The sequence below is a fragment of the Salvelinus alpinus genome, chromosome 7 (genome assembly GCF_045679555.1).
Source record: "Salvelinus alpinus chromosome 7, SLU_Salpinus.1, whole genome shotgun sequence".
In the NCBI taxonomy this organism is placed as follows: domain Eukaryota; kingdom Metazoa; phylum Chordata; class Actinopteri; order Salmoniformes; family Salmonidae; genus Salvelinus; species Salvelinus alpinus.
Window position 1 is genome coordinate 49,204,684 of NC_092092.1, and position 12,507 is coordinate 49,217,190.

Sequence of the window (12,507 nt, forward strand, 5' to 3'; positions counted from 1 at the left end):
TATTTATTATAATCCAAGGGGCAGGCAAGAGAATGGTCGTGGACAGGCAAAATATCATAATAAGGTCAGAGTCCAGGAGGTACAGAGTGGCAGGCAGGCTCGAGGTCAGGGCAGGCAGTATGGTCAGGCAGGCAGGTACAGAGTCAAGGCAGGCAAGGGTCAAAACCGGGAGGACTAGCAAAAACAGAGAAGAGGAAAAAGCAGGCGCACGGAGAAACACACTGGTTGACTTGACAAAACAAGACGAACTGGCACAGACAGACAGAAAACACAGGTATAAATACCCAGGGGATAATGGGGAAGATGGGTGACACCTGGAAGGGGAGGAGACAAGCACAAGGACAGGTGAAACAGATCATGTGACAACTTAAGTAGATTTTTTGGTATCTGTACATTACTTTATTATTTATATTTTTGACAACTTTTACTTCACTAAATTCCTAAAGAAAATGATGTACTTTTTACTCCATACAAAAGTACTTGTTACATTTTGAATGTTTAGCAGGACAGAAAAGGGCCCAATTCGCACACTTATCACATCCCTGGTCATCCCTAATGCCTCTGATCTGGCGGACTCACTAAACACAAATACCTTTGTTATCCGTAAATAAAAATAAATAGAAAATTGTGCCGTCTGGTTTGCTTAAAATAAGGAATTTTAAATTATTCATCCTTTTACTTTTACTTTTGATACTTAAGTATATTTTAGCAACTACATTTACTTTTGATAGTAAAAGTATATTTAAAACCAAATACTTTTCGACTTTTACTCAAGTAGTATTTTACTGGTTGACTTTCTCTTTTTCTATTAAGGTATCTTTACTTTTACTCAAGTTTTAGAATTGAATACTTTTTCCACCACTGACAACATGACTGCATGATACTTTACATTCAATCAAGTAATGCTCATTATAGTGTCAGACGGATCCACATAAACAATGCTGTAACTCAGTAAAACTGCAGTGGATGATGCATCACGTGTGCACACGCACACACACATGTCCTCTTCCTCACTCACACACACCTTAAACGTACCCTCATTTGCTGCAGCTTGAGGTCTTTGAACTTTTCATGGTGCAGTCTGCGGTCCCATCACCACCTCCGCCATCCTCATCAAGCCTTCAGGTCCACTATGTGGCTGTTGCCTGAATGAAACAACGTGACAGCTTGATCTAACGAGAAGAAAAAAGCAACGACAATTGAAACCATAAAGGGATTTGAAGGCTACAATAATTGAGACCAAGCTCGACGGCAGAATTCAGTAAGCCAACAACAAAACTAGGAGTAATTACTGTACATGTACCTCACATTCTTCAATCATTCAAATAATTGGGTTCCTTCACAGTTGACCAATACTAAATAATATACTTAAGCTCAGTCAATCAACAGACGGATCCACATAAGTGCTACTCAACTTTATTAGTGTCCCAGACAAATTATATACGGTAATGCACAGAAGTAAACATATCAAAGAATTTGAAAGTTATGAAAGTTTTATGAGCAATGCCTCTTTGCACATAGGCCTAACCACCCCCATGTAATGACTAGCCACTCCAGAGCAAAAGACAAGCTGTCAATCACTGTAACAGCTGTTTTGTACAGTTTGTCTGTCTGTTGAGCATTGGAGAATGAAAGACTGACCTACAAAATGGAGGATGGGCCACCATCTTATACCGCCCAGTGGAAGCATAAAGTAAGACTTAGTAAATTAAGTTTGCAATTAAGAAAATAATTACCTCCATATCTTTTCAAGATGAGAGGAGCCTCACATGGCTACTTGGTGGAGCACTACAGAGGACAGGAGCAGCGGGGAGTTGATATAATTGACTTGAAATTGTTCTCCCATGGCAATTAAACATTGTTCCAAGCGATAAATGATTGGAGGGTTGAGTCATGTATTCTAGTAGGCTTCTTACCATCTAGCATATTAGTGCATAATTCATTGTTTAGGGAGATAACAAGATCTATTTTTGAATGCATAGATCTTTTTTTGCTATGAAATTGCTCTGTGATATACTGTAGGCTACAGTGATTTGTCCGTACTGATTTCTTTACATTTCTACTAATTGTGTGACTCTCCCTGTGATTTGAGGCTATATTCTACAACAGATCATTCTTGCGGAACTTAACTCCTCCCATAAAGGACATTTACTTGATTCTATGCTTAGAATATTGATTACAATCATCATTAAGTGATACAAAATGTAACACTAAGTGTTTACATGCCCTGCTATAAGGAATATATGATCATACACAGTAATATTAATATAACATAGCATGCCTAAAGCTATCACCATGGACCAAGTAAATCCAATGGATGACCTTGCTCCTAAGATAAATGGCTACTACTACTGATAATAGGCTATATCCATATTATAATTTGTTTTTACTACTATTACTACCACTGCTATTATACAAAAGATTGCAAAATCGAATCCCCGATCTGACAAGGTAAAAATCTGTTGTTCTGCCCCTGAACAAGGCAGTTAACCCACTGTTCCTAGGCCGTCATTCAAAATAAGAATTTGTTCTTAACCGACTTGCCTAGCTAAATAAAGGTAAATAAAAAACAATCTTCACATCCTCAGTTGAGGAAGGAAAACACTGGGTCATACTTCAAATCAACTCTTAGATTGGTTGCTCTAAGCTCATTTGAGTGCTCATAAGCTGGTGTAAATGTGCTTATAATGTATTATGAAGTCTACATTGACAAGTCTTTCCAAAAATTATTTTTCCAGTCCCACACAATGTCGAAAAACCTATGTGTTTGTTAAAGAAAGAAACATGAGTGTTATGCTTTTGTGAAACTTTGCATACCCTTCTGGTTACTAGTCCAACGCTCTAACCACTAGGCTACCCTGCCGCCCCAATTGTTGAGGCGAATGGTAAAGCAAATCTGTCCCTAGAGTGAATGACGTTACTCATGATAAATTCATAGGAGTGACAAGGCTGAGTGAATCTCCGGCCGTAGGTTAATTTGTCAAGAGGCCATCTGAAGTTATGAGCCATGGCAGTGTGACAAAGCAGAAGCTGAATGTCATCCATTTCACTGCAAAGGGAAGAAATGGGACATGAAATGGCTGACTTTTTTATGCTGTACATAATAGTGCCGAAAATTATATGCTGACCATGTCCCTAGTTGGAATCAAGGTATCCTCTTTTAATTTATTTATTTCTCAGTTGAATTTTGTTTTGACTACCAGTTTATTCATGATGTGCCTTGGTCTCATTTGAAGTATCTCTCTCCGTGTGTGTACAGTTGAAGTTGGAAGTTTACATACACTTAGGTTGGAGTCATTAAAACTCATTTTTCAACCACTCCACAAATGTCTTGTTAACAAACTATAGTTTTGGCAAGTCGGTTAGGACATCAACTTTGTGCATGACACAAGTACATTTTTCAACAATTATTTACAGACAGATTATTTCACTTATCACTTATATTCACTTATGCTTCACTTATATTTCACTGTAATACAAATATTCACTTATATTTCACTTATATTCACTTATATTTTACTGTATCACAATTCCAGTGGGTCAGAAGTTTAAATACACTAAGTTGACTGTGCCTTTAAACAGCTTGGAAAAAACCTGAATAAGGATGTCATGGCTTCAGAAGTTTCTGATAGGCTAATTGACATAATTTGAGTCAATTGGCGGTGTACATGAGGATGTATTTTAAGACCTACCTTCAAACTTAGTGCCTCTTTGCTTGACATCATGGGAAAATCTAAAAGAAATCAGCCAAGACCTCAGAAAAAAAATTGTAGACCTCCACAAGTCTGTTTCATCATTGGGAGCAATTTCCAAACGCCTGTATAAACAATAGTACGCAAGTGTAAACATAATGGGACCACGCAGCCGTCATACCGCTCAGGAAGGAGGCGCGTTCTGTCTCCTAGAGATGAACGTACTTTGGTGCGAAAAGTGAAAATCAATCCCAGAACAACAGCAAAGGACCTTGTGAAGATGCTGGAGGAAACAGGTACAAAAGTATCTATATCCACAGTAAAACGAGTCCTATATTGACATAACCTGAAAGGCCGCTCAGCAAGGAAGAAGCCACTGCTCCAAAACCGCCATAAAAAAGCCAGACTACGGTTTGCAACTGCACATTGGGACAAATATCGTACTTTTGGGGGGAAATGTCCTCTGGTCTGATGAAACAAAAAAAGAACTGTTTGGCCATAGTCCTCCATCGTTATGTTTGGAGGATAAAGGGGGATGCTTGCAAGCTGAAGAACACCATCCCAACCGGGAAGCACGGGGGTGGCAGCATCATGTTGTGGGGGTGCTTTGCTGCAGGAGGGACTGGTGCACTTCACAAAATAGATGGCATCATGAGTAGGGAAAATATGTGGATATATTGAAGCAACATCTCAAGGCATCAGTCAGGAAGTTAAAGCTTGGTCGCAAATAGGTCTTCCAAATGGACAATGACCCCAAGCATACTTCCAAAGTTGTGGCAAAATGTCAAGGTATTGGAGTGGCCATCACAAAGCCCTGACCTCAATCCAATAGAAAATGTGTGGGCAAAACTGAAAAAGTGTGTGTGAGCAAGGAGGCCTACAAACCTGACTCAGTTACACCAGCTCTGTCAGGAGGAATGTGCCAAAATTCACCCAACTTATTGTGGGAAGCTTGAGGAAGGCTACCCGAAACGTTTGACCCAAGTTAAACAATTTAAAGGCAATGCTACCAAATACTAATTGAGGGTATGTAAACTTCTGACCCACTAGGAATGTGATGAAAGAAATAAAAGCTGAAATAAATCAATCATTCTCTCTACTATTATTCTGACATTTCACATTATTAAAATAAAGTGGTGATCCTAACTGACCTAAGACAGGGAATTTCTACTCGGATTAAATGTCAGGAATTGTGAAAAAAATTAGTTTCAATGTATTTGGCTTAGGTGTATGTAAACTTCCGACTTCAACTGTATGTATTTACTTGTGGATATTGAGAAATTACAAAAGTAAAACATAAACACAAGTTTTTGGACTAACCACTACAAAACAAACAATTTGAGAGCTTGGGAAAATTAGGTTCTAGTTGCAAGAAGATGATTCTGAGATAATTGGCTTTAATGTTCCCGAACCTCATTGGTTTGTATGGTGTCAGCAATTTTTTGATTGTATTATTTTGAACTTAACAGCATGAATTAGGGTATTTAGAGTACTATATACTGTATGTAGAGAACATTGAACAGAACAAGGCTATGGCAATAACTACATTCTGACAAAAATGCAGATAAAACCTTATGGTCCCATGCTCTCGAATTAATTCTACACGGTGCCTTAGTCCTTGTTGTTTTTTTCATGATCAAATAACCCCCTTGCCAAAGATCACCTTCGATCTACAAAGACCTTTATTCTATCCTAGCGGAGGTTCTCTTTCTTTTTTGTCTACAATAATCATTTTGTTGTCCTCAGGGGAACTTAAGATAGTGACATACGGATTAAACAGTATAATAAATACACACAGTACATGACAGTGCAATTCACATGGTACTGACTGATACAGTGTAGAAGACTAAAGCCAAAGTTGGATGAATTAGTTGGTTTCGGATGGGAATCATCAAATAATTATAGTCACGCAATAAACACAGCAGCCTAATTGATTTCAGACCATTCACTTGCACAGTCTTTTGGGTACAGATATTTCTCAGGAACTGTGTGAATCAACATATGTTCATTTCTGTAGAAAAGAGGTTGAATTTGTAAAAAAAAAAAAAGAAGGTTTTTGTTATGATGGCATTCAAATGCCAAAGCACACCTCCAGTAGCCTACATTTGGCAACTCATAATCGAGTTAGCATAGACATAATCGTATTTAAAATTATGGTCTGTTCTGGGATTAATTTGCATACATACAGTGGGGAGAACAAGTATTTGATACACTGCCGATTTTGCAGGTTTTCCTACTTACAAAGCATGTAGAGGTCTGTCATTTTTATCATAGGTACACTTCAACTGTGAGAGACGGAATCTAAAACAAAAATCCAGAAAATCACATTGTATGATTTTTAAGTAATTAATTTGCATTTTATTGCATGACATAAGTATTTGATCACCTACCAACCAGTAAGAATTCCGGCTCTCACAGACCTGTTAGTTTTTCTTTAAGAAGCCCTCCTGTTCTCCACTCATTACCTGTATTAACTGCACCTGTTTGAACTCGTTACCTGTATAAAAGACACCTGTCCACACACTCAATCAAACAGACTCCAACCTCTCCACAATGGCCAAGACCAGAGAGCTGTGTAAGGACATCAGGGATAAATTGTAGACCTGTACAAGGCTGGGATGGGCTACAGGACAATAGGCAAGCAGCTTGGTGAGAAGGCAACAACTGTTGGCACAATTATTAGAAAATGGAAGAAGTTCAAGATGACGGTCAATCACCCTCGGTCTGGGGCTCCATGCAAGATCTCACCTCGTGGGGCATCAATGATCATGAGGAATGTGAGGGATCAGCCCAGAACTACACGGCAGGACCTGGTCAATGACCTGAAGAGAGCTGGGACCACAGTCTCAAAGAAAACCATTAGTAACACACTACGCCGTCATGGATTAAAATCCTGCAGCGCACGCAAGGTCCCCCTGCTCAAGCCAGCGCATGTCCAGGCCCGTCTGAAGTTTGCCAATGACCATCTGGATGATCCAGAGGAGGAATGGGAGAAGGTCATGTGGTCTGATGAGACAAAAATAGAGCTTTTTGCTCTAAACTCCACTCGCCGTGTTTGGAGGAAGAAGAAGGATGAGTACAACCCAAAGAACACCATCCCAACCGTGAAGCATGGAGGTGGAAACATCATTCTTTGGGGATGCTTTTCTGCAAAGGGGACAGGACGACTGCACCGTATTGAGGGGAGGATGGATGGGGCCATGTATCGCGAGATCTTGACCAACAACCTCCTTCCCTCAGTAAGAGCATTGAAGATGGGTCGTGGCTGGGTCTTCCAGCATGACAACGACCCGAAACACACAGCCAGGGCAACTAAGGAGTGGCTCCGTAAGAAGCATCTCAAGGTCCTGGAGTGGCCTAGCCAGTCTCCAGACCTGAACCCAATAGAAAATCTTTGGAGGGAGCCGAAAGTCCGTATTGCCCAGCGACAGCCCCGAAACCTGAAGGATCTGGAGAAGGTCTGTATGGAGGAGTGGGCCAAAATCCCTGCTGCAGTGTGTGCAAACCTGGTCAAGAACTACAGGAAACGTATGATCTCTGTAATTGCAAACTAAGGTTTCTGTACCAAATATTCAGTTCTGCTTTTCTGATGTATCAAATACTTATGTCATGCAATAAAATGCAAATTAATTACTACAATGTGATTTTCTGGATTTTTGTTTTAGATTCCTTCTCTCACAGTTGAAGTGTACCTATGATAAAAATTACAGACCTCTACATGCTTTGTAAGTAGGAAAACCTGCAAAATCGTCAGTGTATCAAATACTTGTTCTCCCCACTGTAGCTGTTGTGACATACACCACGGGAACATAACATATACATATACAATGGGGTCCAGAATTATTGGATCCCTTGATAAAGATGACCCCAAAAAATACTGTTAGCACCAGTCCTCTGACTATAGCACCGGTTCCAATCCAGGCGGTGCATATGCAGAAAATATGTTATTCCCTACTGTAAAATATGGTGGTGGATCTTTGATGTTATTGAGCTATTTTGCTTCCACTGGTCCTGAGGCCCTTGTCAGTGGCATCATGAACCAAGTACCAGGACATTATATCCAAAGACCTAGTTGCCTCTGCCAGGAGCCTGAAATGTGGCCGCACGTGAATCTTCCAGCAAGACAATAATCCTAAACACACATCAAAATCCACAAAGAAATGGTTCATTGACTTCAAAATCAACATTTTGCAATGGTCATCTCATCTCTGGACTTAAAAGCTGTGATTTGAATTTAAGAGGGCAGTCCATAAGAACAGATGAAGCGTGTCAAGGATCTGGAAAGATTATGTATGGAGGAATGGTCTAAGAGCCCTCCCAATGTGTTATCCAATCTCATAACATTTTAGGAAAAGGCTCAGTTTCGTTATCCTTGCAAGGGGAGGGTGCTGGAATATTGAAAACTGGGGATCCAATCTTTTTTTAGATTTGTTGTGTTACTTGTTTAACAAAATCTCTTTCTCTGAGCAATTGTATTGGTATAAAAAAAAATGTTTAGCATACAATATAGCTAAGTATTTGGATTATTTATTTTGTACAGTCTTTTTTGCTCATCTATATCGAAAGATCCAATAAATCTGGACCCCACTTTATGTATTTTTGCATGATGAAACTGTGTTCCAACGCAACACATTCCACCCACCACAAAGTGCCACCCCACCTCCTCAAAACACAGCCGTTGACTGATTATCTACTGATTATGTATTTTGCATGCTATCTGCGAAGCAGCCTGAGAGTTGGGGGAAGAGGAGATGACGACTGTGCGACCTCCTGCTGAGATGAGAGGGGAGGTAAAAGCAGAGTAGAGGGAAGTGTGAATAGGGGATAACCAATCTGCTGTACTGGAATGGGACCCGTCATGGTCACTCAGTCGCTCGTGGGCTCTTCCCCCTTTCTCTCTCTCTTTCTCTCTCTCTCTCTCACTTTCCCTTCCTTCTCTCTCTCTCTGACCTACACCATGAATCATGGTATTGCACTTTGTTCGCCCTTTTCGTCTGGCATCACCCTCAGAGTCCCCCCCCCCACCTCTATCCCCCAGATTATTCTATCTGTAGTCACTAAGGAGATGCACACACTATCCATCACAAAGTACAAATTCTCAGCGCGTCGATTTGGCGTCAGACTCCTAATTAAAACTCGTTTTCTAAGAGATAATTAGGCTTTCATCTTACCAGCATGCCACGCTCAATCAAATAACCATTTCTTTCTTCAAGGGAGGCTCAGAGAGGAAAAAGAGAGAGGGTCTTTAGCCACTTTCCTTCAGGGCACGAGTCAATAATTAATAAAGATATTTTGGGTTAAAAAAAGACAAAGAAAAGTCTGCTATAAATAGACTAATATCTTCAATTCGTGGAAGTAAATTACTTCAATTGGGAGGAAGACGGCACAATATTTTTTTTTTTAAAGAACAAGGTTAGGTTACATCAGTGTTTTGTTCTCTAGTGTCAAACAGTTGAGGCGTTGATATTACGCAATAACACCGCTGTGAGGAGTCCATTTACAATGTGTCCTGGCCGGTGAAACTCAAACTCAAACCAAAGTATAAGAGGAAGGCTATTAGGGCTATAAGGGGCCAGAGAGCTTGAGGCAGCCTGCTACGAGACAGCTTTGAGGCCTGAATAATTGAAGAGTGCAGACCAGCTGCAAAACACAGGCCATGTCCTCCCAGCTGTTTCCCATGCTGAAGCTGACACTTCAACACTCACCAGACGTGTGCAGTTAACAGGGTCCATCTGTTATTGGAATAATGAACATTGTCTTTAACCATGGGGAAATGAATAATTATTGTGGTAATGTTTGACGATGACGATGATGATGCTATTGATAGTGATATCGAAGGGATAGCGATAGTTTTGGTGATGATGATGATCATGATGTTAGTAGGGGTTTTGATTATGATGAAGATAATCATAGCAGTTGTTTTTAAGATGATAATGATGAGAAGGATGATGAGTAATAGTGGTGATGTAAGTAAAAATGCCAAAATTTGCCATCTGGGGATGCTAAATGTTCATCATTCTCATAATTATTCAATCACTCATTAAAGTAATTTACATCCTGTATGTTTTTTATTTTACCAGGTAATTTGACTGGGAACACATTCTCATTGACAGCAACAACGTGGGGAATAGTTACAGGGGAGATGAATGAGCCAATTGGAAGCTGGGGTTTGGGAATTTAGCCAGGACACTGGGGTTAACACCCCAACTCTTACAATAAGTGCCATGGGATCTTTAGTGACCACAGAGAGTCAGGACACCTGTTTAACGTCCCATCCTTCACCCTATGTTCCCAATCAATGCCCTGGGGAACTCCTACTGGCCCTTCAACACCACTTCCAACAGCATCTGGTCCCAACCCTGCTTAGCTTCAGAGGCAAGGCAGCAGTAGGATGCAGGGTGGTATGCTATGTTTCCTGGTATAAAACAAAAAAACAATGAATGATAGTAATTGTTGACAGCTCACCATTAACAGAGGCCCAATTGAAAACTCATAATTTTAATGTAGAACAGTAACCTGGAAAATCAATAAGCGCATTGCCTTTCATTACATAAATGAAATCTCTCTCTCTCTCTATATATATATATATATATATATATATATACAGTATATATATATATCCCACGTATATCCTTGGCCTCGGAGCAGATTTGTTTAGTAATGATTACCTGACTCAGGTAAAACCAATTTCCATTCACTTGTTACCCAAGTCGGTGACAAGGGTTCAACAAGACGTACATTACAGTACTTGTTGGCTCCAATCAGCAGCTGATGTCATGGTCTGTGTGTGGATGCATCAATTCAGGGACAGACTGGGACCAGAAATCAGTCCGGGCATTTCTAACACAACAGTCCATTTGTTTTCCTCAAGGCCCACACACAGGCCGACATTGTTGCCAAATAATTATCAATTTGCGCACCAAAAACTATTACAGGGCCCCTGAGCTAAGGATGGACCAGCACACTGGGCTGAAGATGGACTAGCCTATATGGCATTTGCCAGAATTGACCTAAGGCCAGTCCGTCCCTGCAACAATTTCCCATTAGTCCAATTTCCCATGATTCTTTACGCAGCAATTTTATGTTTGTGAACATAACAATGCTGCACAATCTAAGGATATAACATGTTTCAAATTACAATTGAGCAGGTGTAGCATCTGTTTGACATTATGTCAATGTAATTGCTATGATCACATATTCAGAAATGTTGATAACAATGTCCTTAAAATGTTTGTATGCATTACACATTTCAGCTGAGGTAAGAGCATAACTGCCAGGAGAATGGTCATGATGTCTTGAGTTACCATAGCTGCTCGTTTTGTTACAGTAAATAAGAGTTTTCAAAAATCGTAACCAGCCCTTTTCATATCCAACATTGTGTACTGGGAATGCTCATTAAAACTTTGCTAACTCTCAGACTAACAATTACCGAGACAAAATCACTGTTGTTTCAGTTAACCATTTGTTTATGTGTACATCTTGTAAATGAGTCTTGCCTCTCTGGAGACATTCTTCTAAGATGCGTTTCTCATTAGTAGAAAAGTCGACATCGGTACATGTACATCAAACTACTTCAACACCATATATATTTTACGAAGACAAGCTTTTAAAAACACATCCTTAGACTTGGTCATCATTATGGTGCTTTGTCTCTGGATTTTATTGAAGTGTAGACTTGTAATTTATGTTATACTGTGTTTTTTCATGTGACTATCTATTGCGACACTGATGGTTTGATACAGTCTGGACCTTTGCTAATTAGTCACCTTGAGCATATGAACAGAAAGAGAACACATGTGTTTCTCGACGGGGGGTTGCATAGAGGGTCACAGCACTGAGTTATTAATGGCGACCATTTTCCACCAAGACTTAAGAGTGATCCTTAGGAAAATTATTTCAGTATAGGATCGTTTCACAAGTGAACATGTGTTGCTATCATGTAACGACATGTACAGTTGAAATCGGAAGTTTACATACACATTAGCCAAATACATTTAAACTCAGTTTTTCACAGTTCCTAACATTTAATCCTAGTAAAAATGCCCTGTCTTAGGTCAGTTAGAATCACCACTTTATTTTAAGATCGTGAAATGTCAGAATAATAGTAGAGAGAATGATTTATTTCAGCTTTTATTTCTTTCACCACATTCCTAGTGGGTCAGAAGTTTACACACACTCAATTAGTATTTGGTAGCATTGCCTTTAAATTGTTTAACTTGAGTCAAACGTTTCGGGTAGCCTTCCGCAAGCTTCCCACAATAAGTTGGGTGAATTTTGGTCCATTGCTCTTGACAGAGCTGGTGTAACTGAGTCAGGTTGGTAGGCCTCCTTGATCGCACACACTTTTTCAGTTCTGCCCACAAATTTTCTACAATATTGAGGTCAGGGCTTTGTGATGGCCACTCCAATACATTGACTTTATTGTCCTTAAGCCATTTTGCCACAACTTTGGAAGAGTGCTTGGGGTCATTGTCCATTTGAAAGACCCATTTGCGACCAAGCTTTAACTTCCTGACTGATGTCTTGAGATGTTGCTTCAATATATCCACATAATTTTCCTCCTCATGATGCCATCTATTTTGTGAAGTGCACCAGTTCCTCCTGCAGCAAAGCACCCCCACAACATGATGCTGCCACCCCCGTGCTTCACGGTTGGGATGGTGTTCTTCAGCTTGCAAGCAACCCCCTTTATCCTCCAAACATAACGATGGTCATTATGGCCAAACAGTTCTATTTTTGTTTCATCAGACCAGAGGACATTTCTCCAAAAAGTACAATCTTTGTCCCATGTGCAGTTGCAAACCGTAGTCTGCCT

General features: G+C 40.0%; 1 long non-coding RNA gene across 1 annotated transcript in view; it reads right to left on the reverse strand.

Annotated features, from left to right (window-relative positions):
- LOC139581125 (uncharacterized) overlaps positions 1-12,507 on the reverse strand; it is a 59,400-nt gene continuing 46,893 nt past the window's right edge. The window contains exons 2-3 of the long non-coding RNA XR_011676149.1: positions 1,036-1,172; positions 1-314 (exon numbers count right to left, since the gene is read on the reverse strand). This is a non-coding gene — a long non-coding RNA (uncharacterized lncRNA). The remainder of the gene's footprint in view (positions 315-1,035; positions 1,173-12,507) is intronic.